General features: G+C 44.9%; 1 protein-coding gene across 2 annotated transcripts in view; it reads left to right on the plus strand.

Moving 5' to 3' along the window:
• The first annotated feature begins 1,803 nt into the window (after positions 1–1,803).
• rassf8b (Ras association domain family member 8b) overlaps positions 1,804–25,883 on the plus strand; it is a 124,648-nt gene continuing 100,568 nt past the window's right edge. Inside the window, exon 1 of one of the 2 annotated variants that reach the window (XM_078553662.1) lies at positions 1,804–2,375. The gene's annotated coding sequence lies outside the window, so the exon portion shown is untranslated. The remainder of the gene's footprint in view (positions 2,376–25,883) is intronic. The other variant, XM_078553656.1, reaches the window with a different exon arrangement.

Below are 25,883 nucleotides of genomic sequence, written 5' to 3' on the forward strand. Positions count from 1 at the left end.
TCACTACAACATGTTTGTTACTCTGTAACAGTCATTGTCTCAACAGCACTAACTTCCCTACATTATTATAACATTGTCTACACTTCAAACGTATTTTTTGGCTGCAAAACTTCCTTCCTTCCTTTCCTCCGTCGCTCCCTTTCTCTCTCCCTACTTTCCTTCCTTCCCTCTCTCTCCCTCCCTTCCATGAGTTCTGCCTTTCTGACCACTGTAGAATATGTATGTAGCTTGCAAGCACAGTAAAATATTGTTTTGATTTTTATCCTTTTCCAATCTTTTGACCTTTTTTTTCCTTTTTATGCCCCATACCAAATAATTCAGTAACCAGTTGTATGTGATCTATTTTGATTTATAACCCCTGCAAAAACACTTAGGAATAATTTACTGCTGTAATAAATCTAGTTTGAAATTTACAAACTAGCATTAATCCTTTCTAAAGCAGTCTTGATGTCTGGACTGTGATATGATAAGGAGTCAATAAAAAAATGAATAACGGTTTAGTATATTTTTGCTTAAGTTTAAACTGAGGTTTTTTTTGTATTGTGATGCCATCAGTACAACCACAAATATTGATAAATTATATGGCAGAACAAAGCAATTGGCCAATCAGAGTGCTGTGTTTATAAATTACAAGAAATTGCACAGTATTTAAGGAGTTATGTAAACATAGCTTCCATTGTACCTAATTTATTTTTTAACTTACATTTTAAGAGCATGCAAGCTGGAAGATCGATGTTTTACCCAGAGTCGGGCCTGAAAATTGAACGTTGGGATCCAAGTCAAAGGCTCATGAGGTGCAGGAAACTGCATTGCAAAATTGTAATGAATTTATCATCTTTATGTGCAATGTTGTTTATGATGAGGGTATTAAATTATGAATGGAAAAAGTAGCATAGTATCTATTTTACAGGACTGGTAATCCAGAAACCTGGACTCATGATCTGGGGAGGGTGTTTAATAGGGTGTTCTTCCTGGGAATGTGAAATGGGGGTGTGATATGGGGGTTGTTATTTGGGTATGTTCCTGGGAGTGTGATATGGGGTGTAATATAGGGGTGTGATATTGGGTATGTTCCTGGGGGTGGGACATAGGGTATGTTGTTGGAGGTGTGACATGGGGATGTGATATTGGGTATTTTCCTGGGGGTGTGATATGGGGATGGACTGTGATATGGGAGTGTGATATGGAGTTGTGATCTGGGCATTGTAATGGGGCTATGATATATGAGTGTGATATGGTGGTTCTGATATGGAGGTCTGATATGTGGAGTATAATGAGACTGTGAAATGGAAGATGTGATATAGGGGTGTGATATGGGGGTGTAATATGGGGGGTTGTTATGGTGGATGTGATATGGGGCTGTGATATGGGGTATGTGATATGGGGGGTGACATTGAGGGTGTAAAGGGGCTGCAATATGGACGTGTGATATGAGGGGCTGTGATATGGGAGTATGATATGGAGTTGTGATCTGGGGATTATAATGGGGCTGTGATATAGGAGTGTGATAAGGGGGGGTGATACAGTGGTTCTGATATAGGGGTGTGATATGGGGGTGTAAAGAGGCTGCGATATGGGTGTGTGACATGTGATTATGGGAGGTATGATATGTGGGCGTATACAATGGAGGATGTGATATGAAGGGTGATACGAAGGTATGATATAATGTGTGATTTTGAGGTGTATGATATGGGGGTGTGATATGGGGGGGGGGGGTTGATATGACGCTGTTCCAGCTTGTTACACTGGGTCGGTGACATCACAAAGCTGGTCCACAATGTGTTGCGGGTCCGCTGGAATCCCGGATTTGCGGGAACTGCCGCTGGCCCCGGGACCGGGCCGGTGCGAGTCCCCTTTAAAGGATTCCGATGCTGCCGAGGGGGAGGGAACCGGGCCGGGCCGTGGGTCGGTGCGAGTTTGCGGAGAGAGCACAGCAGCGGCATGGCAGGCTGTGTGCCCCGGTGGAGGTGAAGCGGGACTCCGGGAGGAGAGCGATGCATTGGCCCCGGGGGAGGAGTGAGGCTTGCAGGGAGAGGGCTTGACCCCCCCCCCCCCCACCCCAGCCCCGGGGACACTGGCTGATCTGCATCTTTCCCAGTGTCGGCGAGTTGGATACAAGTTAATGAGCATTTGCTGCGCCCAACACTGCCGGTGCAACAGGTACCGGGGGGGCCAGCACGGGGTTTGTCACCGGCCCGGCCCCCGCCCCGGGGTAGAGGGGGATTTGCAGCCCCAGCCGATTCCTGGACCCAGGGAAAGTGAACCCGTAGCGATCCCGGGGCTCTTGATTGACAGGTATGGAAGCGAGTGGCCCGTCCCATTGCACACTGCAGGACTTGCTGCTGGGGCTCCTAACTCTGCTCGCTGTGAGGACCGTAAGTTTGACATTCGTGTTATTTGCTTAAAAGAAAGAACTTGCGTCTGTATAGCGCCTTCAGGATGTCAATCCAGCACCTTCTTAAATTGTTGAAAGGTAGTCCCCTGTAAGTAGGAAACAAGACAGCCAATGTGCACAGCAAGCTCCCATGCACAAGGTGATTATGACCAAATCATCTGTTTCAGTGATGGTTAAATGCCAGGGGAGTTCCCTCCCCTGCTCTCCAAAGTTGAATCCCATGGCTTAAAAGTGACCAAGCTGGCCCAGTGGAACAGAGCTGTAGGACTGGTTATAAAATAAGAACATAAAATTTTGGAAAAACTCAGCAGGTCTGGCAGCATCTGTGGAGAGAGAAACAGAGTTAACGTTTCAAGTCCAATATGACTCTTCTAACTGAAGAAGAGTCACATTAGACTCAAAACTGTTTCTCCACAGATGCTGCCAGACCTGCTGAGTTTTTCCAGCATTTTCTCTTTTTATTTCGGGTTTACCATAAGACCATAGGAGCAGAATTTAGGCCATTCGGCCCATCGAGTCTGCTCTGCCATTCAATCGTGGCTGATAAGTTTCTCAACCCCATTCTCCCGCCTTCTCCTCGTAACCTTTGATCCCCTTACCAATCAAGAAACTATCTATCTCGGTCTTAAATACACTCAATGACCTGGCCTCCACAAGTTTGTCCTCATCTCTGTTCTAAAAGGTTTTCCCTTTACTCTGAGGCTGTGCCCTCGGGTCCTAGTCTCTCCTACTAATGGAAACATCTTCCCCATGTCCACTCTATCCAGGCCTTTCAGTATTCTGTAAGTTTCAATCAGATCCCCCCTCATCCTTCTAAACTCCATCGGGTGAAGACCCAGAGTCCTCAAACGTTCCTCATATGTTAAGCTTTTCATTCCTGGGATCGTTCTTGTGAACTTCCTCTGGACCTTCTCCAGGGCCAGAACATCCTTCCTGAAATACGGGCCCCAAAATTGCTCACAATATTCTAAATGTGGTCTGACCAGAGCCTTATAAAGCCTCAGCAGCACATCCCTGCTTTTATATTCTAGTCCTCTCGAAATAAATGGCAACATTGCATTTGCCTTCCTAACTACCGACTCAACCTGCAAGTTAACCTTAAGAGAATCCTGGACTAGGACTCCCAAGTCCCTTTGCACTCTAGATTTCTGAATTCTCTCCCCATTTAGAAAATAGTCTATGCCTCTTCTTCCTACCAAAGTGCATGACCTCACACTTCCCCACGTTGTATTCCATTTGCCACTTCTTTGCCCATTCTCCTAACCTGTCCAAATCCTTCTGCAGCCTCCCCACCTCCTCAATACTACCTGTCCCTCCACCTATCTTTGTATCATCTGCAAACTTAGCCAGGATGCCCACAGTTCCTTCATCTAGATCATTAATGTATAAAGTGAAAAGTTGTGGTCCCAATACTGACCCCCACGGAACTCCACTAGTCACTGGCCGCCATCCTGAGAAGGACCCCTTTATCCCCACTCTCTGCCTCCTGCCAGACAGCCAATCTTCTATCCATGCTAGTACCTTGCCTCTAACACCATGGGCTCTTATCTTACTGAGCAGCCTCCTGTGCGGCACCTTGTCAAAGGCCTTCTGGAAGTCCAAGTAGATAACATCCATTGGCTCTCCTTTGTCTAACCTACTCGTTACCTCCTCAAAGAATTCTAACAGATTTGTCAGGCATGACCCCTTGATGAAACCATGCTGACTTTGCCCTATTTTACCATGCACTTCCAAGTACTCTGAAATCTCATCCTTAATAATGGACTCTAAAATCTTACCAATGACTGAGGTCAGACTAATCGGCCTGTAATTTCCCGTCTTTTGCCTCACTCCCTTCTTAAACAGGGGGGTTACATTAGCAATTTTCCAGTCCTCTGGGACCCTCCCTGACTCCAGTGATTCCTGAAAGGTCACCACTAACGCCTCCACTATCTCTTCAGCTATCTCCTTCAGAACTCTGGGGTGTAATCCATCTGGTCCAGGTGATTTATCCACTTTCAGACCTTTCAGTTTTCCTAGCACCTTCTCCTTGGTAATGGCCACCATACTCACCTCTGCCCCCCGACTCTCTTGAACTTTGGGGATGTTACTCGTGTCTTCCACCGTGAAGACTGATGCAAAGTACTTATTCATTTCCTCAGCCATTTCTTTCTTCCCCACTACTACTTCTCCAGCGTCATTTTCCAGCAGCCTAATGTCCACTTTTGCCTCTCTCTTACCCTTTATATATCTAAAAAAACTTGCAATTTTCTTTTATATTACTGGCTAGGTTACCCTCATATTTAATCTTCTCCCTCCTTATTTCTTTTTTAGTTGTCCTTTGTTGGTCTTTGTAGGCTTCCCAATCCCCTGGTTTCCCACTGCTCTTCGCCACATTGTATGCTTTCTCTTTAGCTTTTATGCTGTCCCTGACTTCCCTTGTCAGCCATGGTTGCCTCGTCCTCCCTTTAGTATGCTTCTTCCTCCTAGGGATGAATTTTTGCTGTGTCTCCCAAATTACTCCCAGAAACCTCCTGCCATTGCCGTTCCACTGTCTTTCCTGCTAGGCTCATCTCCCAGTCAATTCTGGCCAGCTCCTCCCTCATGCCTCTGTAGTTGCCTTTATTCAACTGTAATACCGTTACATCTGATTCCAGCTTTTTCCCCTCAAATTGCAGGGTAAATTCTATCATATTATGGTCACTTCCTCCTAAGGGTTCCTTCACCTTAAGCTCCCTTATCAAATCTGCCTCATTACACATCACTAAATCTAGAATTGCCTGTTCCCTAGTGGGCTCCACCACAAGCTGCTCCAAAAAGCCATCTCGTAGACATTCCACAAATTCTTTTTCTTGGGATCCACTACCAACCTGATTTTCCCAGTCTACCTGCATATTGAAATCCCCCATGATCACTGTAACCTTGCCTTTCTTACACGCCTTTTCTATCTCCTGGTGTATCCTGTGCCCCACATCCTGACTACTGTTCGGAGGTCTGTACATAACTCCCATTATGGTTTTTTAACCTTTGCGGTTCCTCAGCTCTACCTACACAGATTCTACATCATCTGACCCTACGTCGTTTCTTGCTATCGATTTAATTTCATTTCTTACTAACAAAGCAACCCCACCCCCTCTGCCAACCTGCCTATCTTTTCGATAGGATGTATATCCTTGGATATTTAGCTCCCAGTCCTGATCCCCTTGCAGCCATGTCTCCGTGATGCCCACCACATCATACCTGCCAATTTCACTCTGTGCCACAAGCTCATTTACCTTATTTCGTATACTGCATGCATTCAGATACAACACCTTCAGTCCTGTATTTCCCATCCCCTTTCTCATTGTCGTCCCTTTATCTGATGTGCTTGAAGTTAGATTCCTAGCCCTTTCCAAACACTCTGTCCTATTTTGTGTTCTGGAGACTTTAATAGCCTCTCTTGGGCTCTCCTTTCTTTTCGGTTTTTTCATAATTTTCCATGAAGTTGAATCCATCCCCCCACCCGCTAACCTGCTGCTTTGTTTCCCATTATTCATACTTCCTGGAGTTTTACCCTTTCCTCTCCACACCCCCCCCACCACCACTTTCTAGTTTAGAGACCTGTTGACCACCCTATTTACCCTTTTCGCTAGAACATTGGTCCCAGATCGGTTCAGGTGGAGACCGTCCCAACGGTACAGATCTCTCCTGTTCCAATGCTGATGCCAGTGCCCCACGAAATGGAACCCCTCTTTCCCGCACCACTCCTTTAGCCACGTGTTTACTTCCCTTATTCTTGCGTCCCTATGCCAATTTGCACGTGGCTCGGGCAGTAATCCGGAGATTATAACCCTTGAGGACCTGTTCTTTAATTTAGTTCCTGGTTCCTGATAATCCCCAAACAGGCCTTCCTAGTCTTCCAGTGGGTTTCCAGCATCTGCAGTATTGTACTTTTATTATAATGAGCAAGGTTGCTTTTCAGCCTGGAGGAAGATCTATAGTGGGGTTCCCCAAGGGTTAGTACTTTCTTGATCTATATTAGTGGCCTAGACTTGTATGTGGAGGATGCACTTTCAAAATTTGCAGATGACACAAAACTTGGAAGTGTTGTTGACTGTGAGGAGGATCGTGATAAACTTCAAGAGGACACAGTTGGTGGAATGGGCAAACGTGGTGGATGAAGTTTAATGCAGAGAGATGTGGAGTGGTACATTTCAGTAGGAAGAATGAGGAAAGGCAGTGTAAAATAAAGGATACCATTCTCAGGTGCTGCAGGAACAGAAGGACCTGTGGGTATATGTGCACAAATTATTGAATGTGCCAGGCCAGGTTGAGCAAGTGATTAATAAGGGCATACGGACAGGATCCTCAGCTTTATAAACAGAGGCATAGAGAACAAAAGCAAGGAAGTTATGATGAACCTTTAGAAAACACAGGAATGGCCTCAACTGGTGTATTGTGTCCAATTCTGGTCACCACACTTTAGCGAGGAGGTGAAGAAAAGATTCACAAGGAGGGTTCCAGGGATGAGGAAATTCAATAACGTGTATAGATTGGAGAAGCTGGGACTGTTCCCTTTAGACAAGAATTGTCTGAGAGGGGATTTGATAAAGATGCTCAAAAGCATGCGAGGTCTGGACAGAGGAAGGAGGAATGTTCCCATTGGTGGAAGGATCGAGAAGCACAGCGTATAGATTTAAGGTGCTCAGCAATATAACCAGAGGAAAACCTTTGTTTTCCAGCAAGTGATTAGGATCAGGAACGCACTGCCTGTGAGTGTGGTGGAGGTAAACTCGATCGCAGCTTTCAAAAGGAATTGGATAATTATCTGAAGAGGAAAATATTGCAGGGCACTGAGGAAAAGGTGGGGGAGTAGGACTAGCCGAATAACTCTTGCAGAGAGCTGGCACAGGCACTGAGTCGATTGGCCTCCTCCTGTGCTGTAACCATTCTTTGATCCTATGAATATTCTGATCCAAACATTTCACCCAACTGAGAGGACAGATGGGCCCTAGTTTAACATTTTATTGCAAAGATTGCAGCTCCGACAGTGCAGCACTCCTGCAGCACTGCACGGGAGTGCCTTGGAATACGTGCTCAAGTCTCTGGAGTGCACCTTGAACCCTCAACTTCCTGACTCATAGTTGAGAGTTGCTACCCACTGATCCATGGCTGATACGTATATCGGCCAGTCAGCCCCTAGAGTCTGTTCCATAATCCTTTTCTTCATCCTCTTCCAATGTTGATTCTCATTTTCAGCATTTTTGCAGTGCAAAGTTTAAAGCAGAGGTTCAGTGCTTTTCAAAAGGGGTGACGGGAAGAATTTGATAGTCTTTTTGTTCAAATATTTAAGAATACTCGAGAATGATGGATCGGAAAGTTAGACTTGTGTCCTGAATTGACTGATGGTTAGCTTGTATGGGCAAAGAGCTGCCCCCAGAACCATTATATTGGGTAATTCTAGGTATGGAGATGTTTATCTAATAGCAGTAGCACCGTGGATTTGAGTTGACCTTTTAATCTGATGCCTTTGTGTCCTAGTCTTGCACTGCCTCATCCCACGTAGTCCAAGGTAGCCACCGACCCTTTAAGGAACAACAACAACTTGCATTTATATGGCATCTTTAATTTAGCTTACAGAAGTGTGATCTGATAAAGGTTGACCCCGAGCTAAAGGAGGAGACATTAGGACAGGTGGCAGTTTGGTTTTAACGAACATCTTAAAGGAGGAGTGAGAGATGGGGAGGTTTAGGAGGACTCCTGAGAGGAGCTATATGCCCTCTTAGACTTGCTGCAGTGATGTATCCAGAATTAAGCCATGGCCACATCTGTTTTTTTTTGTGTTTTTACATGTGTGTCAGAATTCAGGGCTGAAAAGGATGTTTCCCTTTTTGCCCCTCCCCCAACGCACTTTTAATGGCACATGTGCCTATTGGATGTTACATGTGTGGGTTGTTTCAAACTGATGTGGGTCTTGCGGGGTGGGGGGGAAAGTACTTTTTATTGTTCTGGTAGGAAGTGTTGTCTTACATAAGTTTTTCTAGGGTAGGATTTTACAGTCCTAACAAAGTCAGTGGATTTTTGAAAGACTTGCTGGATCTTATGGCCTTGTAAATGGGGCGGTAAAATTCCGCCCCTAATGTGTGGTAAGTGGTAGTGGGGGGGGAGAAGTATGCTTGATATCGATAAGATTTTTTCATCTTTTTAAAGTTTTTAAAGTTTTACATTAGCTGGATAAGAATGAACATGAACCAAATCTAAATTGACCCACTGAGAAAATTTAGGTATGAATCGGTTAATTATATCTCTGGACCGACTGAACTCCACTCACACAAGGCTTTTTTTCCCATTTGATGACTGCTCTCAGTTCAATTTGTTTTGCAAAGGACTGAAAGAAAGAGTGGAAAGAGTATTCACAATGTGGTGGGTGAAGAAGCTGGTCTTTACAGGGCTAGTACAGCTGGTTAACAACTGGTCATGCTCTGTCCCCTCAGCCTGACATCACTGATTGATGACCCTAGAAACACCCACCCTAAACATAACAAGGTATGACGCAGCAGGAAGACCAGGTATCGATTGGTTCTTCATGGGCTGTAGTTGGCTCCACTCCCTTTAGGCAATAATAAATCAGACCAAATGAAGCTTTGTAGAGTGACAGTATACATAGCACTGGAATCAGCAATGAGCCCTGTATGAAGTCGTGGGTCATTGCATTAGACACAGGCACATTCTACAGCAGATCTGTAATCTGTGTCAAATGTAAATTTAAATCTCTGAAAGCAAAATAAACTTTTAAAATTTGGGTTAAATTTGGGAAAGAAAGAATTTTGCATTTATTCAGCTACATCCAGGACCTCAGAACATCCCAATGAGGTACTTTTAAAGAGTATTCAGCATTGTAATGTATCAAACACGCGAGTCAATTTGCCCCACAAACAGCAATGTGATGAGGAGCAGATGGTCTGTTCTAGTGACCTTGGTTGGGATTTTCCGGCCCCATCGCGGGTGGGACCCACCGCAGGCGGGACTACGCCCCAGCCTGAGGTCCATTGACTTGTGGTGGGACCGGATGATCCCGGTGGCGGGTGGGTGCAGAAAGTCCCACGCCTTGACTGCTCATCTGCTGCTGAGACACCCATTCATGTCTTTTGTTACTTGTAGACTTGATTATTCCAACATACTGCTGGCTGGTCTCCCACATTCTACCCTCCATAAACCTGAGGTCAAATCTCAGCTGCATGTGTCGCAACTCACAGCAAATCCCGTTCCCCTATCGCCCCAACTCACAGCAAATCCCGTTCCCCTATCACCCCAACTCACAGCAAGTCCCGTTCCCCCATCACCCCAACTCACAGAAAGTCGAATTCCCCTATCACCCCAACTCACAGCAAATCCCATTGCCCATTCACCCCAACTCACAGCAAGTCCCGTTCCCCTATCGCCCCAACTCACAGCAAGTCCCGTTCCCCTATCACCCCAACTCACAGCAAGTCCCGTTCCCCTATCACCCCAACTCACAGCAAGTCCCATTGCCCATTCACCCCAACTCACAGCAAGTCCCGTTCCCCCATCGCCCCAACTCACAGCAAATCCCATTCCCCTATCACCCCAACTCACAACAAGTCCCGTTCCCCTATCGCCCCGACTCACAGCAAATCCCGTTCCCCTATCACCCAAACTCACAGCAAATCCCGTTCCCCTATCACCCCAACTCACAGCAAATCCCGTTCCCCTATCACCCCAACTCACAGCAAGTCCCGTTCCGCTATCACCCCAACTCACAGCAAATCCAGTTCCCCTATCACCCCAACTCACAGCAAGTCCCGTTCCCCTATCACCCCAACTCACAGCAAGTCCTGTTCCCCTATCACCCCAACTCACAGCAAGTCCCATTGCCCTATCACCCCAACTCACAGCAAGTCCTGTTCCCCTATCACCCCAACTCACAGCAAGTCCCATTCCCCTATCACCCCAACTCACAGCAAATCCCGTTCCCCTATCACCCAACTCACAGCAAATCCCATTCCCCTATCACCCCAACTCACAGGAAATCCCATTCCCCTATCACTCCAACTCACAGCAAGTCCCGTTCCCCTATTGCCCCAACTCACAGCAAGTCCCGTTCCCCTATCACCCCAACTCACAACAAGTCCCGTTCCCCTATCGCCCCAACTCACAGCAAGTCCCGTTCCCCTATCACCCCAACTCACAGCAAGTCCCATTCCCCTATCACCCCAACTCACAGAAAGTCCCATTCCCCTATCACCCCAACTCACAGCAAGTCCCGTTCCCCTATCACCCCAACTCACAGCAAGTCCCGTTCCCCTATCGCCCCAACTCACAGCAAATTCAGTTCCCCTATCACCCCAACTCACAGCAAATTCAGTTCCCCTATCACCCCAACTCACAACAAGTCCCATTCCCCTATCGCCCCAACTCACAGCAAATCCAGTTCCCCTATCACCCCAACTCACAGCAAGTCCCGTTCCCCTATCACCCCAACTCACAGCAAATCCCGATCCCCTATCACCCCAACTCACAACAAGTCCCATTGCCCTATCACCCCAACTCACAGCAAGTCCTGTTCCCCTATCACCCCAACTCACAGCAAGTCCTGTTCCCCTATCACCCCAACTCACAGCAAGTCCCATTCCCCTATCACCCCAACTCACAGCAAATCCTGTTCCCCTATCACCCCAACTCACAGCAAATCCCGTTCCCCTATCACCCCAACTCACAGCAAGTCCCATTCCCCTATCACCCCAACTCACAGCAAATCCCGTTCCCCTATCACCCCAACTCACAGCAAGTCCCATTCCTCTATCACCCCAACTCACAGCAATTCCCATTGCCCTATCACCCCAACTCACAGCAAATCCCATTCCCCTATCACCCCAACTCACAGCAAGTCCCGTTCCCCTATCACCCCAACTCACAGCAAGTCCCATTGCCCTATCACCCCAACTCACAGCAAGCCCTGTTCCCCTATCACCCCAACTCACAGCAAGTCCTGTTCCCCTATCACCCCAACTCACAGCAAGTCCTGTTCCCCTATCACCCCAACTCACAGCAAGTCCTGTTCCCCTATCACCCCAACTCACAGCAAGTCCCATCCCCCTATCGCCCCTGTGCTCACTGACCTACACTGACACCTAGCCAAGCAGTGCCTTGATTTTAAAATTCTCATCTACGTATTCCAATCCCACCATGGCCTCACCCCTTCCTTTCTCCGTAATCTCCTCCAGCCTCACAACCCACTGAGATAACTGCCCTCAGCTAACGCTGGCCTCATGAGCATCCCCAATTTTAATGGTTCCACCATTGGTGGCTGCATCTTCAACTGTCTTGGCCCTCCCTAAATCTCTCTGACTCTTGACTTCCCTTTTCTCCTTTAAGACACTCCTTAAAACCTATACCTTTGACCAAGCTTTTGGTCATCTGACCTAATTTCATCTTGTGAAACTCAATGTCTAATTTTGCCTTTATAACGCTGTTATGAAGTGCCTTATTACATTAAAGGCATGGTATAAATACAAGATGCCTTTGTTCTCCTTTGGATAGTGCCACGGGGGTCTTTTATGTTCACCTGAGAGGGCCTCGGTTTAATGTCTCACCCTCCTCCAACTGTGCAGCAGCTCCTCAGTATAGCACAGGAGCGTCAGCCTCCACTACGTGTTCAGATGTATGGAGTGGGCCTCGAGCCCAAACCTTCTGACATAGAGGCATGAGTGCTATTGAGCCAAGACTGACACCTGGATTTGCATTAGTACCATTTTAACAGTTGGTGTCTTGTTGGCAGCAGTGCGTTAAAAAAATATTTCCAGGAGTACAATGGCTAATCTGAGTGAACAGAGGACACATTGCATTGATTTCAAACGAAAAATGTAGCCCCCCTCCCTCCATGGCTGTGAATCTAATTGATCATTGCAGACACTGGTGGGTTTGAAGATAAAGCCATTGTCCTATTCCATGTTGTTGAGTTTTCCCCTTTTGTTACAATTTCAGTCTTTTGTGGAGCTTTGTGTTGCAGTTGCCATTAACACATGTTCCTCAGCTGTTATGCAACACCACCCGCCTCCGCCCTTGTGGCACAAACTTCAAAGTTGGCAAATAAAAGGGGCAGGGGAGTAAAGGATACATTTTCACTTGTGTCGAGTCCTTCCAGATGTTCTTGTTGCACGCTGGCAAGTAACTCTGCAAGCTAATGAGCAGCGTTTTTTTCAGATTTCTGCCCATTCCCAGGCCGCCTGGGGAAGTAACCAGGTCACAGCTCAAATTTATTTAATATTTGTTTTCCTCTAGTAAGGTTGAAAATGGCCACAAATTAAGAATTTAACTCACGCTCACAATAATTTGCCACTCCTGTCTGAAGGTGTGTGGAATTAATGACAAATTGATGAGTATGGATTGGTGATGACTTAGCGCATAAAACGTGGAAAGCTGGCAAGGCTGCATTTATTGTCCAGCCCAAGAGGTGGTGGTGGTACATCAGAGTGGAGGTCTCGGCCTAGGATACGTCAGAAGCCTTTAACAGTAAACTCACAGAGCCCTAAGTAGGCCAGGCTAGGGTTGGAGCTGCAGATTCCTTTCCCTGAAGGACACTAGTGGGTTAGGAAACCAGTTAGGGGTTTAACTGCAGTGTGGAAACTTTCATGTTCACGTTCTGGTGTCAATCCAAAAATTACTTCAATGTTGGGGTTTGATGCCTTGAAATCCTGTCCAGTGTCAAAACCACTACAGTGTTGGCCGTGGCGTATAGTCTGGTAGAGACCTGTACTGGGTTCCTTGTTATTTACAGCGCTCATAAACATTGCTAAAAATACTCCCAGTATTACCAAATTCGATGATAATGCCAAGTTGTGTGATGAAGTGCCCAGCTGCTAGGGAGATTGATAACATTCAAAGTGATCGATGCATTATGTTTATTAGGCTGATGTGTTGGATGGATCATTCATTTACATGGCTGGAAATAAGGTGATCACATTGACCTGTAAAACATGTAGACAATGGATAGCTATCAATTGGCAGAGATAGAAAAGAGAAGAAAAAAACAAAAAGCTACTGCGGATGCTGGAAATCCAAAACAAAAACAGAATTACCTGGAAAAACTCAGCAGGTCTGGCAGCATCGGTGGAGAAGAAAAGAGTCGACGTTTCGAGTCCACACGACCCTTCAACAGAACTGAAGTATAGTTAGGAGAGGGGTGAAATATAAGCTGGTTTAAGGTGGGGGGCGGGGGGAGAGAAGTCGAGGGTGGGGTGGTTGTAGGGACAAGCAAGCAGTGATAGGAGTAGATAATCAAAAGATGTCACAGACAAAAGGATCAAAGAGGTGTTGAAGGTGGTGATGTTATCTAAGAAAAGTGCTAATTAAGAATGGATGGCAGGACACTCAAGGTACAGCTCTAGTGGGGGTGGGGTGGAAAGACTGACAAGGTATTAGTTGTAGATTTTAAAATAATGGAAATAGGTGGGAAAAGAAAAATCTATATAAATTATTGAAAAAAACAAAAGGGAGGGGGAGGAAAAGGGGTGGGGATGGGGGGGAGGGGGAGTTTAAGATCTAAAGTTGTTGAATTCAGTATTCAGCCCGGAAGGCTGTAAAGTGCCTAGTCGGAAGATGAGGTGCAGTTCCTCCAGTTTGCGTAAACCTTAACCGAGGTTTTCCACCCACGGTCGTTGACAGGGCCCTCAACCGTGTCCGGCCCATCTCCCACGCATCCACCCTCACGCCTTCTCCTCCCTCCCAGAAACATGATAGGGTCCTCCTTGTCCTCACTTATCACCCCACCAGCCTCCGCATTCAAAGGATCATCCTCTGCCATTTCCGCCAACTCCAGCATGATGCCACCACCAAACACATCTTCCCTTCACCCCCCCTGGCGGCATTCCGTAGGGATTGTTCCCTCCGGGACACCCTTGTCCACTCCTCCATCACCCCCTACTCCTCAACCCCCACCTATGGCACCTCCCCATGCCCACGCAGAAGATGCAACACCTGCCCCTTCACTTCCTCTCTCCTCACCGTCCAAGGGCCCAAACACTCCTTTCAAGTGAAGCAGCATTTCACTTGCATTTCCCCTAACTTAGTCTACTGCATTCGTTGCTCCCAATGCGGTCTCCTCTACATTGGAGAGACCAAACGCAAACTGGGCGACCGCTTTGCAGAACACCTGCGGTCTGTCCGCAAGAAAGACCCAAACCTCCCTGTCGCTTGCCATTTTAACACTCCACCCTGCTCTCTTGCCCACATGTCTGTCCTTGGCTTGCTGCATTGTTCCAGTGAAGCCCAACGCAAACTGGAGGAACAGCACCTCATCTTCCGACTAGGCACTTTACAGCCTTCCGGGCTGAATATTGAATTCAACAACTTTAGATCTTAAACTCCCCCTCCCCCCATCCCCACCCTGTTTCCTCCCCCTCCCTTTTGTTTTTTTTTGTTTTTTGTTTTTCTTTGTTTTCAATAATTTATATAGATTTTTTTTTTCCCACCTATTTCCATTATTTTTAAATCTACAACTAATACCTTGTCAATCTTTCCACCCCACCCCCACTAGAGCTGTACCTTGAGTGACCTGCCATCCATTCTTAATTAGCACTTTTCTTAGATAATATCACCACCTTCAACACCTCTTTGATCCTTTTGTCTGTGACATCTTTTGATTATCTACTCCTATCACTGCTTGCTTGTCCCTACAACCACCCCACCCTCGACTTCTCTCCCCCCGCTCCCCACCTTAAACCAGCTTATATTTCACCCCTCTCCTAACTATACTTCAGTTCTGTTGAAGGGTCGTGCGGACCCGAAACGTCGACTCTTTTCTTCTCCACCGATGCTGCCAGACCTGCTGAGTTTTTCCAGGTAATTCTGTTTTTGTTATAGAAAAGAGAAGAATACGTGGCTGTGGATTAATCATTCACTGAAACCATCTAAACCGTGCAAGAATGTTGTCAATAAGATCAAAATGTCACTGTGCGATCTGAGGAATATTTGACTATAGTTATTTCAATCTTCAATAACTCATTGTTGGGATTATATACATGTTGGAATGCAGCTATCTTCAATTTATCATTAATGCTGAAATGCCCTTGGAGGCATTGCTTCAGTCTGCTTCAGACTGTAGAATTGGACCTAGCTAGGTGCATGTGCAAGGTGCATGTATAAGATCCCAGAACATTATTTTGAAGATGATTAGGTGAATTTTCTCTGGTGTCCTGGCCAATGTTCCCTATAATTTTGTTTTGGAGTGACCAGGCGATTTATTTAAATGCATGGTCCCTTTAAATTTTTGTGAAATTTAAAGGGCTTGATTTGTGCATGGCTAGCATGGCTCCTTACAGGTTGTTGCACATCTGTGCAGCATACAGGGAACTATGGTCCTGGCCAACATTTACCCCTCAACCACATGACTGAAAAACAGATGACCGGGTTGTAAGAGTGCTCTTTACAATTGGCTGCCACGTTTCCTATATTACAGCAGTGACTACACTTCAAAAAAAGTACTTCATTAGGTATAATATACTTCGGGATATCCTGAGGTCATGAGAAGTGCTGTATGAATTCAAGTCTTTTCTTCCTTTTCGAATGCACTAGGATTTGTTAGCAGTAAAAGAATTTTTCAAACAACAAGACATTGGTATTAATACCAGGGACTTAATTTTTGATAGAGTTTGCACTGAACTGTCAGTGTAGATTTTGTGCTCAAGTCTCTGAAATGGGACCTGAACCCATAAACTTCATGACTCAAAGGCAAGAATGCCAGCATTGAACTTTAGCTAACCCCATGATGTATCACTCTACTATATTATGGGATGTACCATGGCTTGATGGTTTGTTTGCAAGATGAAATGTGTCAGGGACTGATGTAACTACACATCTGGTACAGTCATGCTCCTTTTCTTTGGCAGGGTGCCAATTTATTGCATATCCCTGACGCTCATTTTATTTCAGATCCTCCATGCAAAAAAAAGTGTCCCATCAATGCTAGTTTGATAGGACACACACTAGCCTGGTGTGAAGCTGTTCTGTGTTTGACATTTCAGTTGTATTCCGGAACCAGTGATAGCTGATTCACCTTTCAGCTTCTCCTGCAGTGTAGAGTGGCAAGATGTGGGTAGATATTAACACGGATCTTTACTCAGCCACTATCAAATATTACTGCCCTGTTGACACAGATCAAATGTGGCATGTGTTTAGATGGGCTGCAAGTGATTAAGCAAGTATTTGCCCTGTTTGTGATTAGGTAGAAGTCCCATGCTGTCCACTGGTAGAATCATGTGGCACAGAAGAAGGCCATTTGGCCCATTGTGTTTGTGCTGACTCTCTGAAAGAGCTACCCAATGAATCCCATTTCCCCTGCTCTTTCCTCATAACCCTACCATTTTTTACTTTTAAAATATTTATCCAAATCCCTTTTGAATATTACTATTGAATTTGCTTCCATCATCCTTTCAAGCAGTGCATTTCAGATCAACAACTAGCTATGCTTAAAAAAAAGCCCCCGCCCACCAGCTTTTTGCCAATAATCTTGAATCTGTGTCCTCTGGTTCCCAACCCTCCTGCCAGTGGAAGCAGCTTCTCCCTATCTATCAAAACTCCTCATAATTATGAAAACCTCTGCTGAATCTCTGTTCTATAGGGAGAACAATCTCAGCTTCTCCAGTCGCTCCTGATAACTGAAGTCCCTGGTACTGGCAAGTCTCTGCACTGCCTCAAAGCCCTTGACATCCTTTCTAAAGTGTCTGCCCAAAACTTGGCATAATACTCATAGCTGAGGTCTAATCAGTGATTTTTAAAGCTTTGGTATAACTCCCTTCCTTTTGTACTCTGTGCCTATATTTATCAAGCCAAGGGCCCCATATGTTTTTTTTAAGCAGCCTTCTCAAACTTAAAAGAAAGTGCTTTGTCTTAATGGATCCTCAGCATTAATCTCAGTATGATATTTGAATAAAACCTCCATCTGCTGAAGAATTGAGCTCTATTTGCATATATATATATGCATTTAAATATGTCTTGACCACATAGATCCAATTCTATCTTGCAATTTTGGCAGTCCATCTAGTAGATTATTATGTTCTGTCTTGGGTCATGGTTCTCTCTGATTACAAATCTTATTTTGAATAAATATTTTGTATGCAGCATTCTGTGCTGCCAGAAACAGATGGAGCGCTACTTGTGTCAAGTGACGTAGAGGCACTTACGTGGCTACAGCAGGAAGATACTGCATTGCTGACCTCTGTGGTGTTTAGAGTTGACAGGCAGTTAACCTTGAAAGCTGCTGTCAGTGTTGCTTTGGTGTCTACAGATTGTTCAGTTGGTAACTAAATTGTTCCTGTTCCTAACTGAAAGATGCTGCATGACTTGTTTTCTCTTTCTGGTTCATGGTTAACCTCAAGAGCGAAGTACCTGACGATTGTCAGGGCATTGAGACGGTGTTCTTGGCTGGTGAAGCACTGAAACTGCCTAGAGCTGGGGCTTGAAGTAGACCACAGTGAGGATGCTAGGCTGTTTCCCTGATGAAGGGACAGGTGTCAAGGGCAAAGGGTCTCCCGAAGCTAGTTACTATTGGCACTCTAGAACCGTAAGTGGCAGTACTATTAGATTAGTAATTACGTTGCCCATAGATAGGTTAATGCATATTTTTCAAAACTTCGAGACAAATCTTTTTAATCTGGTTGAAATTAGGAATAAGCCAGAAGACCTGCTGAATATCAATAACCTCGAGTTAAGCTGTCCTCATCCCATTGGAAGCTTTGTACCTCTGTGGTTGATTCTATCCCGCTGCCCAGATTGACACACACATGTGCAACCTGGCCCTGTGTTCCGGATATCTCTCTTGAGGTGTGATGCTCAAGCCTTAATGCAGTACTCCAGATGGATCTGACCAACGCTCTGTACAGCTGAAGCATAACTACCCCTATTTTTTATTCCAGCCCCCTTGAGATAAAGGCAAACATTCCGCTAGGGCTCTTTTCCATACCCTGCGCTCTAGCTTTAAGTAATCATTGTGTACGTGCTTGTGATTTGCTCCTTGACAGCATCATGGAGATACCATGTTATGTGAAATGTGCAACATAACAGTTGTGTCTGTGCCTTGCAAAGAGCTTGAAGTACACGGCTTGTCTAAAAATAATGCCATAGCACAGCAGCTGCATGTGTCACTTAGAATTATTCCTGTCCTCTAAAATGAGTTGCATTATTGAATAGAACTCACAACACTTAGTGATAGTCCAAGAGAATGTAGGAATGGGTGCAGTGCGTGTTAAATTTTTAGCTGTCATCTCGTCTGAGGTATCCCTTTAATCTGACATTGCAAATAGTTATGTTGCATGTCTCCGATGCTACTTTATGTTAGAAATTATATTTGTGTTGAACTTGCTGACTGTCTATCAGAAACTTTTCACAAGCACGTTATGATGTGTTAGGCAAATAATTATGCGACTAACAAATCCTTAGTGTTTGTTGTTTGCAGCCTGGGGAAGTGGCTAAGAGTAGCATGGTGGTTATGTTACAGGCCAGGAATTGTAGGGGCCTGGACTAATGACCCAGAGACATGAGTTCAGATCCCACAACAGCTTGGGAATTTAAATTCAATTAGTTAAAAAAATCTGGAATTAAAACCTAGTAATGGTGACCATGACACTGTTGGATTATTGTAAAATACCCATATAGTTCGCAAGTTTATTTTAGGGAAGGAAAGCTGCCACTCTTACCTGACTTGGCCTGTACATGATTTGAGACCCACAGCAATGTGGTTGACTCAAAGTGTCCCCTTTGAAATGGCCAAGCAAGCCAAAGTTAGATTCACCGCCATCGTCTCGCAGACAGTTAGGGATGGGCAATAAATACTGGCCTTGCCAGTGAGACCCAATTCTGTGAATGAATGGGGGATAAAAAAAGCATTCCCGCCTCGGAGTCAGATGATGCAGTATTACAACCAGACGTGCCTTGGTGAGTGAAGACCAAAGCTCCACCTCTGAATTTTGGGTTGGCATCAGTGGGTAACAGTAGGTGTGGTTGCCCCCCCCTCATCATTTGAGTGGCAAGGGCTCATATGACCCATAAATAGGCTGTTATAACAATGGCATGTCGTGGAATGAGTGTCACACTGGGCCTGTGAATCAGCCTGCAAACCTTTCCAATACTTCATGCTGTTCTCTAAAGGAAGAGTGTGGAGATATGAATATAACACCAACCATGGGTGCAAAGAGATGCAAATGTTTGGGACTTGCTTGGGAAATAGGATTAAAGTGTGAGTGTTTCATTTGCTATCTTTTGATAGCAGGGCAAAAACATAGACCAGTGACTTTGATTAACCCTCCTGTTGTCGGGTGTGTGGTTGCTTGGGGAATGTTTATGCTCTGTGCCGTGTTCCTCTGTAGGAGTACAGGAGTGATAGTTAATTAAACAGTGGGCTGATCCTGTTCTCTTACAGAATGGAAATAGTTGAGTCAGTAAAAGTAGTACCTTGTGAGGATTCACAAGGTTGCCATGCTCATGTTACTCTACAGGGAGTCAACTGAATCGTGGATTCTGCCAAAAATAGCAACTTTATTTCCAGCTTTCTGCTGTCATCTAGCTCTGACATTCCCTTTCTTGCAGTGCAGACCACCCCTTTGAGATTGCTGTGTCCCACAATCCAAATAATATTCAATTACATTTAAAAGATTCCTGGCAAACTGGTGTATTTTTCCATCAGCTTTGCATTTTGGAATTTAAAACTCTGTTGGCTGATCAGTGCTGTTTATGTAAAGCCTTTGCCAGTCTCATCTTCATGGACCAGTCATGTATTGTAAATTGCTTTTTATTGTGAGGGAAGCCCGAGTATATACTTAAAACTGGACAATTGCAGAGCATTGTTATTCTGGAAAATGAACCCTTTGGACAATCAGCATCCTTTATACTGCTTGCCCATAGTAGTACAATTATTCTGATTGAAAACGTTTTCAGACAATCAAGTCCGCTTCGTATTGTGTTGATGAACAAGGTGAACGTCTAAGTGGAAAAATGTGTTAGAATTACGTCCAGAGTTGACTGGCAGAAATTTAATGTTGCTTTGTATTAATTCCATGAGCTACTCAAATCATGTTTCCTTCCCTCCCTCCTCCCCCATACTGCCCTCCCAACCGCATGCTTCCTGCAATAGTTTTTTTGTGCTTTTATATTCCTGACTGTCTAAACATTTCTACGCAGGGCAGCACGTCTGCACAACAGTTCATCTCACAGAGAAACTTCTGATGCAACGGTGGGTTTAACAAATCCACATCCCAAACTTTCATTCCCAAAGGCACCACTGATTGAGATGGTCACTTGGGTCGTGACCTTGCAGCCGTTTCTTCAGACTCCTGTCAATCAGCAGAGTCTGGACTTTCTCTGTTCTGAATTCAAGGTGCAAATCCTCACCCAGATACCAACACAGCCAGATTCTGCAGCCAGGTAAAGAGATCTCACTGGTCTTTGGCTGCATAAATGAATTGTTATTTAAAGCCAATGGTGACTGAAGGGAGTCAAGAATTTAACATGTAGACATTTTATTGCTGTAATAGTACTCTTGTGTTCTGTACAAACGTCAGGGAGGAAGTTGCTGCAACATGACACCGATGTACGATCCAAAGCAGCAACAAGGCAGCATATGCAGCCGAGCCAATATCATGCCATGTCGGTTTGTTGTATAAAGGATCATGTCAGGACAGGACATGCTGAACCCACTTGGAGACAGACTAATCTGAAAAATTGTGGGGGGGATAACTTTGCCCTTCATATGTGCAGATCATTTTAAAATTGTTTCCAAGGCTTGCTGAAGTATTGCTTAAGAATAATTTTAACTTGTAACCTGCCGAGTAAAGTGGAACTAGTAGAGTTAGTGTAAATGCATGTAGTGCTGTAGGACAGAGTGTTGTGTAATCCACTTCTAATTAGACCTTTCTGGCTGTGGGTATAAAGGGGACATTAGAGTCATTGTTGCTTGTGTCAGCCTTATGTGGGCAGTTATCTCTGTGTGCTGGTACTTTCAGTGCTCACTGGTCCACTTCAGCATGAGACACTTCCTGCCACCATTGCAAGTCATCAGAGAATTATTTTGTGGCCAGGAATGTTTTCAACCAGAATAACTTGGACTGCAACGAGCACTGTTGGCGTTTGAACGATCACACTGACTTGGAAACTGAGGGCAAGGAAGTTCCTTTGGAAACCAGGTGATCCAGATTGATCACTGAGACTGAGGGTCCATAACCAGAGGACATAGATTTAAGATAATTGGCAGGAGAAGCAGAGGGGGGAATGAGGATTTTTTTACATGTAACTTCTTAAGATGTGGAAGCATCACCTTAAGGGGCAGAAGAAGTAGATTCAATCGTAACTTTCAAAATGGAATTGGATAAATACTTGAGAAGGGAAAACAATTCTCTGGGCCATGGGGAAGGAGTGGAGCAGTGAGGCTAATTGGATAGTTCTTTCAAAGAGCCAGTATGGACATAATGCTTCTTCAGTGGTGTTAGTGCCTATCAATTCAGCTCACAACTGAACTGGACTTGTGTGGTGTACATACGTTTACGCAGTGTAAGGTTTCAAACCCTCTTTCGTGGCAAGACATTGAAATATATCATATAGCTAATAGAAAGCAAGGGTCAAGGCCCAAGGATTTAGGAAAACACAGGCACAATGGGCTGCATGGCCTCCTGCCCTCTATTCTATTATTTGAGTTTTCGGTGAAATACATCATATAGTTTTGTCAATGCCCTTTCTTCCAATATCAGAAAGACTCAGTGAAGTCTTGCCATAACTCAGTGGGAAGCACTCTTCCCTCTGAACCAGAAAGTTGTGGGTTCAAATCACATTCCAGAGACTTGAGCACAAAAATGTAGGCTGCTACAGCAATGCAGCCCTGAAGGAGCATTTAACTGTTGGAGATGCTGTGTCTCAGATGAGACATTGGACCAGGGCCCTGTCCGTGTCTGCATCTCTCTCTCACTTAAGTGTATGTAAAAGATTTTGTGGCACAATTTCAAAGATAAACATGACAATTCAGTAGCTCCCACGAACAGCAATGTGATAATGACCAGGTAATGTGTTTAATGATATTGGGTTTTTTTTATTGATTCATGGGATTTGGGCTTCACTGGCTGGGCCAGTATTTATTGCCCATCCCTAGTTGTCTTTGAGAAGGTGGTGGTGAGCTGCCTTCCTGAACCACTGCAGTCCATGTGGTGTAGGTACACCCACAGTGCTGTTAGGGAGGGAGTTCCAGGATTTTGACCCAGCAACAGTGAAGGAACGGCGATATATTTCCAAGTCAGGTTGGTCAGGGACTTGGAGGGGAACATACAGTTGGTGATATTCCCATCTATCTGCTGCCCCTGTCCTTCTGGATGGTAGTGGTCATGGGTTTGGAAGGTGCTGTCGCAGGAACCTTGGTGAATTCCCTGCAGTGCATCTTGTGGGTGATACACAGTGCTGCTACTGTATGTTGGTAGTGGAGGGAGTGAATGTTTGTGGATGGGGTGCCAATCAAGCGGGCTGCTTTGCCCTGGATGGTGTCAAGTTTCTTGAGTGTTGCGGGAGCTGCACTCATCCAGGCAAGTGGGGAGTATTCCATCACACTCCTGACTTATGCCTTGTAGATGGTGGACAGGCTTTGGGGAGTCAGGAGGTGAGTTACTCGTCACAGGATTCCTAGCCTCTGACCTGCACTTGTAGCCACAGTATTTATATGTCTAGTCCAGTTCAGTTTCTGGCCACTGGTAACGCCCAGGATGTTGATAGTGGGGGATTCAGTGATGGTAATGCCATTGAACATCAGGGGGCAACGATTGGGTTCTCTCTTGTTGGAGATGGCCATTGCCTGACACTTGTGTGGCACGAATGTTACTTGCCACTTGTCAGCCCAAGCCTGGGTATTGTCCAGGTCTTGCTGCATTTGGATATGGACTGCTTCAGTACCTGAGGAGTTGCGAATGGTGCTGAACATTGTGCAATCATCAGTGAACATCCCCACTTCTAACCTTAAGATGGAAGGAAGGTCATTGATGAAGCAGCTGAAGATGGTTGTGCCGAGGACACTACCCTGAGGAACTCCTGCAGTGATGTCCTGGAGCTGAGATGACTGACCTCCAGCAACCACAATCATCTTCCTTTGTGCTAGGTATGACTCTAACCAGCGGAGAATTTTCCTTCTGATTCCCACAAAAGTGTAGGCTGCTACAGCAATGCAGCCCTGAAGGAGCATTTAACTGTTGGAGATGCTGTGTCTCAGATGAGACATTGGACCAGGGCCCTGTCCGTGTCTGCATCTCTCTCTCACTTAAGTGTATGTAAAAGATTTTGTGGCACAATTTCAAAGGTATGACTCTAACCAGTGGAGAATTTTCCCTCTGATTCCTATTGACTTTTTTGCTAGGGTTCCTTGATGCTACACTTGGTCAAATGCTGCATTGGTGTCAAGGGCAGTCACTCTCACCTCACCTGAGGAGTTCGGCTCTTTTGTCCATGTTTGAACCAAAGCTGTAATGAGATCAGGAGTTGAGTGGCCCTGGCGGAATAAGGGAGATAAGTATTGGCTAGGACATGACAGGAACTCCCTGCTCTTCTTCAAAATAATGCAATGGGATCTTTTACACCCACCTGTGAGAGCAGGTAGGGTCTCAGTATAGCATTGAATCAAAGGACAGCACCTCTGACAGGGCAGCACTCTTTCAGTACTGCCCTGGTGTGCCAGTCCGGATTATGTGCTCTGGGACTTGAACCTGTGACCTTTTGATTTGACTCAATTTGCTGCCACTGAGCCATGGTCAACACCTGAAATCATTGAGTTGTTGGCACTTGTGGTAAATCTGAGTGCATAAATTAATGCTGCTGCTTAGGGGAATAATAATTATATAAGCAAAATGTTGCCTACTTGCAGTCATATTTGTCTAACTTTTGTGATGGTCGTGGAATTTAATTCTTTGATTACTGAGGCTGAAGACTCGGGATGTATGTCTCTTCGAGATAACTTGTCCTTTGAATGCATGGCACAGATTCACTCACTCACTCACACATTCCTCAAGACAGACATTGAAACCAAAACAAGTGAGGGAGGTTTTGAAGTGCTGAGTAATTTTGGTTTGAGGACAGGAGGATTTTGGCTTTTGAAATAGCTATAAGGGAGGGCTAGAAACATTGGCGTTGTGTATTGAGTGTGATGTGGGAGAAGGCTTGGCCCAGCTGTGAGCTATCTCCATAGTTGCCATCACTTAGTTCTGCAATGCAGGTATGTACTTGAATGTTCTTGACAATTTTCTGTCCTAGACAGCAATTCAGTGTGGTAAGTTCAAAGCAATTTGTTTCTAGGAGTTGAGTGATCAACAGTTTCTGGGCCTCTACTTGCTAAACAAACACAAAGAAACCCTGGGTTAGAAGCATTACCCTATCCTCAAGGGACCCGAGTTTGAACCCAGCTATTAAAGAGTCAAAAGGGACATTTTAATTTAGCTAATCTAGACCTGGTTTTCATCATCCTGATTTGGTAATTCATAGTACAGAGTTTTTGGAAGATGGGAGTGCTGATAGAGATTACACGAGTGCCTCGGATTGGTGAGAAGCTAAAGTTAATGCGCTGTTAGGTTTGGCGGTTGGCATATTCTGTATTGGCTTTGACCACTTGACTTTGAACTGTTTTGTTAAGGCTCAGAAAGGATGGTGTGAATTAAAGGGATTAAATACATCATTGAAAATTCCCTTTGCAGTAAAAGTAACTTGAAGAGCTCTCCTAACTGCTGAGAGAACCCTATCGTGATCAATGTGTGTGTGTGTCGTTTTGGGTGTAAAACTCAGCTAAGAGCATCAGTAAGCTAGAAGTGCATTCACCACCCATGTCCCCAGGGCATTAGCCTGGTCCACTGGATCACTAGTCCGGTGGCATTACTACTATGCCACCATATCCCCCATAACTGCAGCACCAATGGCAAGTAGAATTACAACAAGGCTACAGCTATAGTGTGAACGCACTACAAGCTACCTCTTTCACTTACAAGCTCCACTATCCATTTGTGTTTTACATTAACTAGGAGGGCACTTTTTTCTGACATCATTTCTCCTACGATATAGGAATTTCTCTGAAGTTGAAGCATTTAAACAATTACTGTGAGTGAATTGTCATATTATCAATCAGCTTTTGAATAAGAATGGATACTAAGATTAATAATGGAGAGTTATTAATATGTACTGCATTTTAAAGCCCCCTAGAAAAACAAACATCTTTTATCATAATCATACCATATTTAGTTAGAAATGTGAAAGCTGTTTTGATAAGAAATAATTTGTATTCATGCAGCATCTTATTTTGCTTCGAGGACATCTTCAAACTTCTGTTCCAATGAATGATATGTTTTGAAGAGTGTTCACTATTGCTACGCAGCCAGATATCACAACAGTATTATGGAAGTAATATCTCTTGCACATTCACAAGTGCTATTTTATTTTGTTTTGTCACAACAAAGAGCATTGCACCAATAGAAAATATTTCATTGTGGTTTCAAGCGAGTGCCAATTTGGT

This window comes from Cetorhinus maximus, chromosome 12 (genome assembly GCF_964194155.1).
Source record: "Cetorhinus maximus chromosome 12, sCetMax3.hap1.1, whole genome shotgun sequence".
Classification (NCBI taxonomy): Eukaryota; Metazoa; Chordata; class Chondrichthyes; order Lamniformes; family Cetorhinidae; genus Cetorhinus; species Cetorhinus maximus.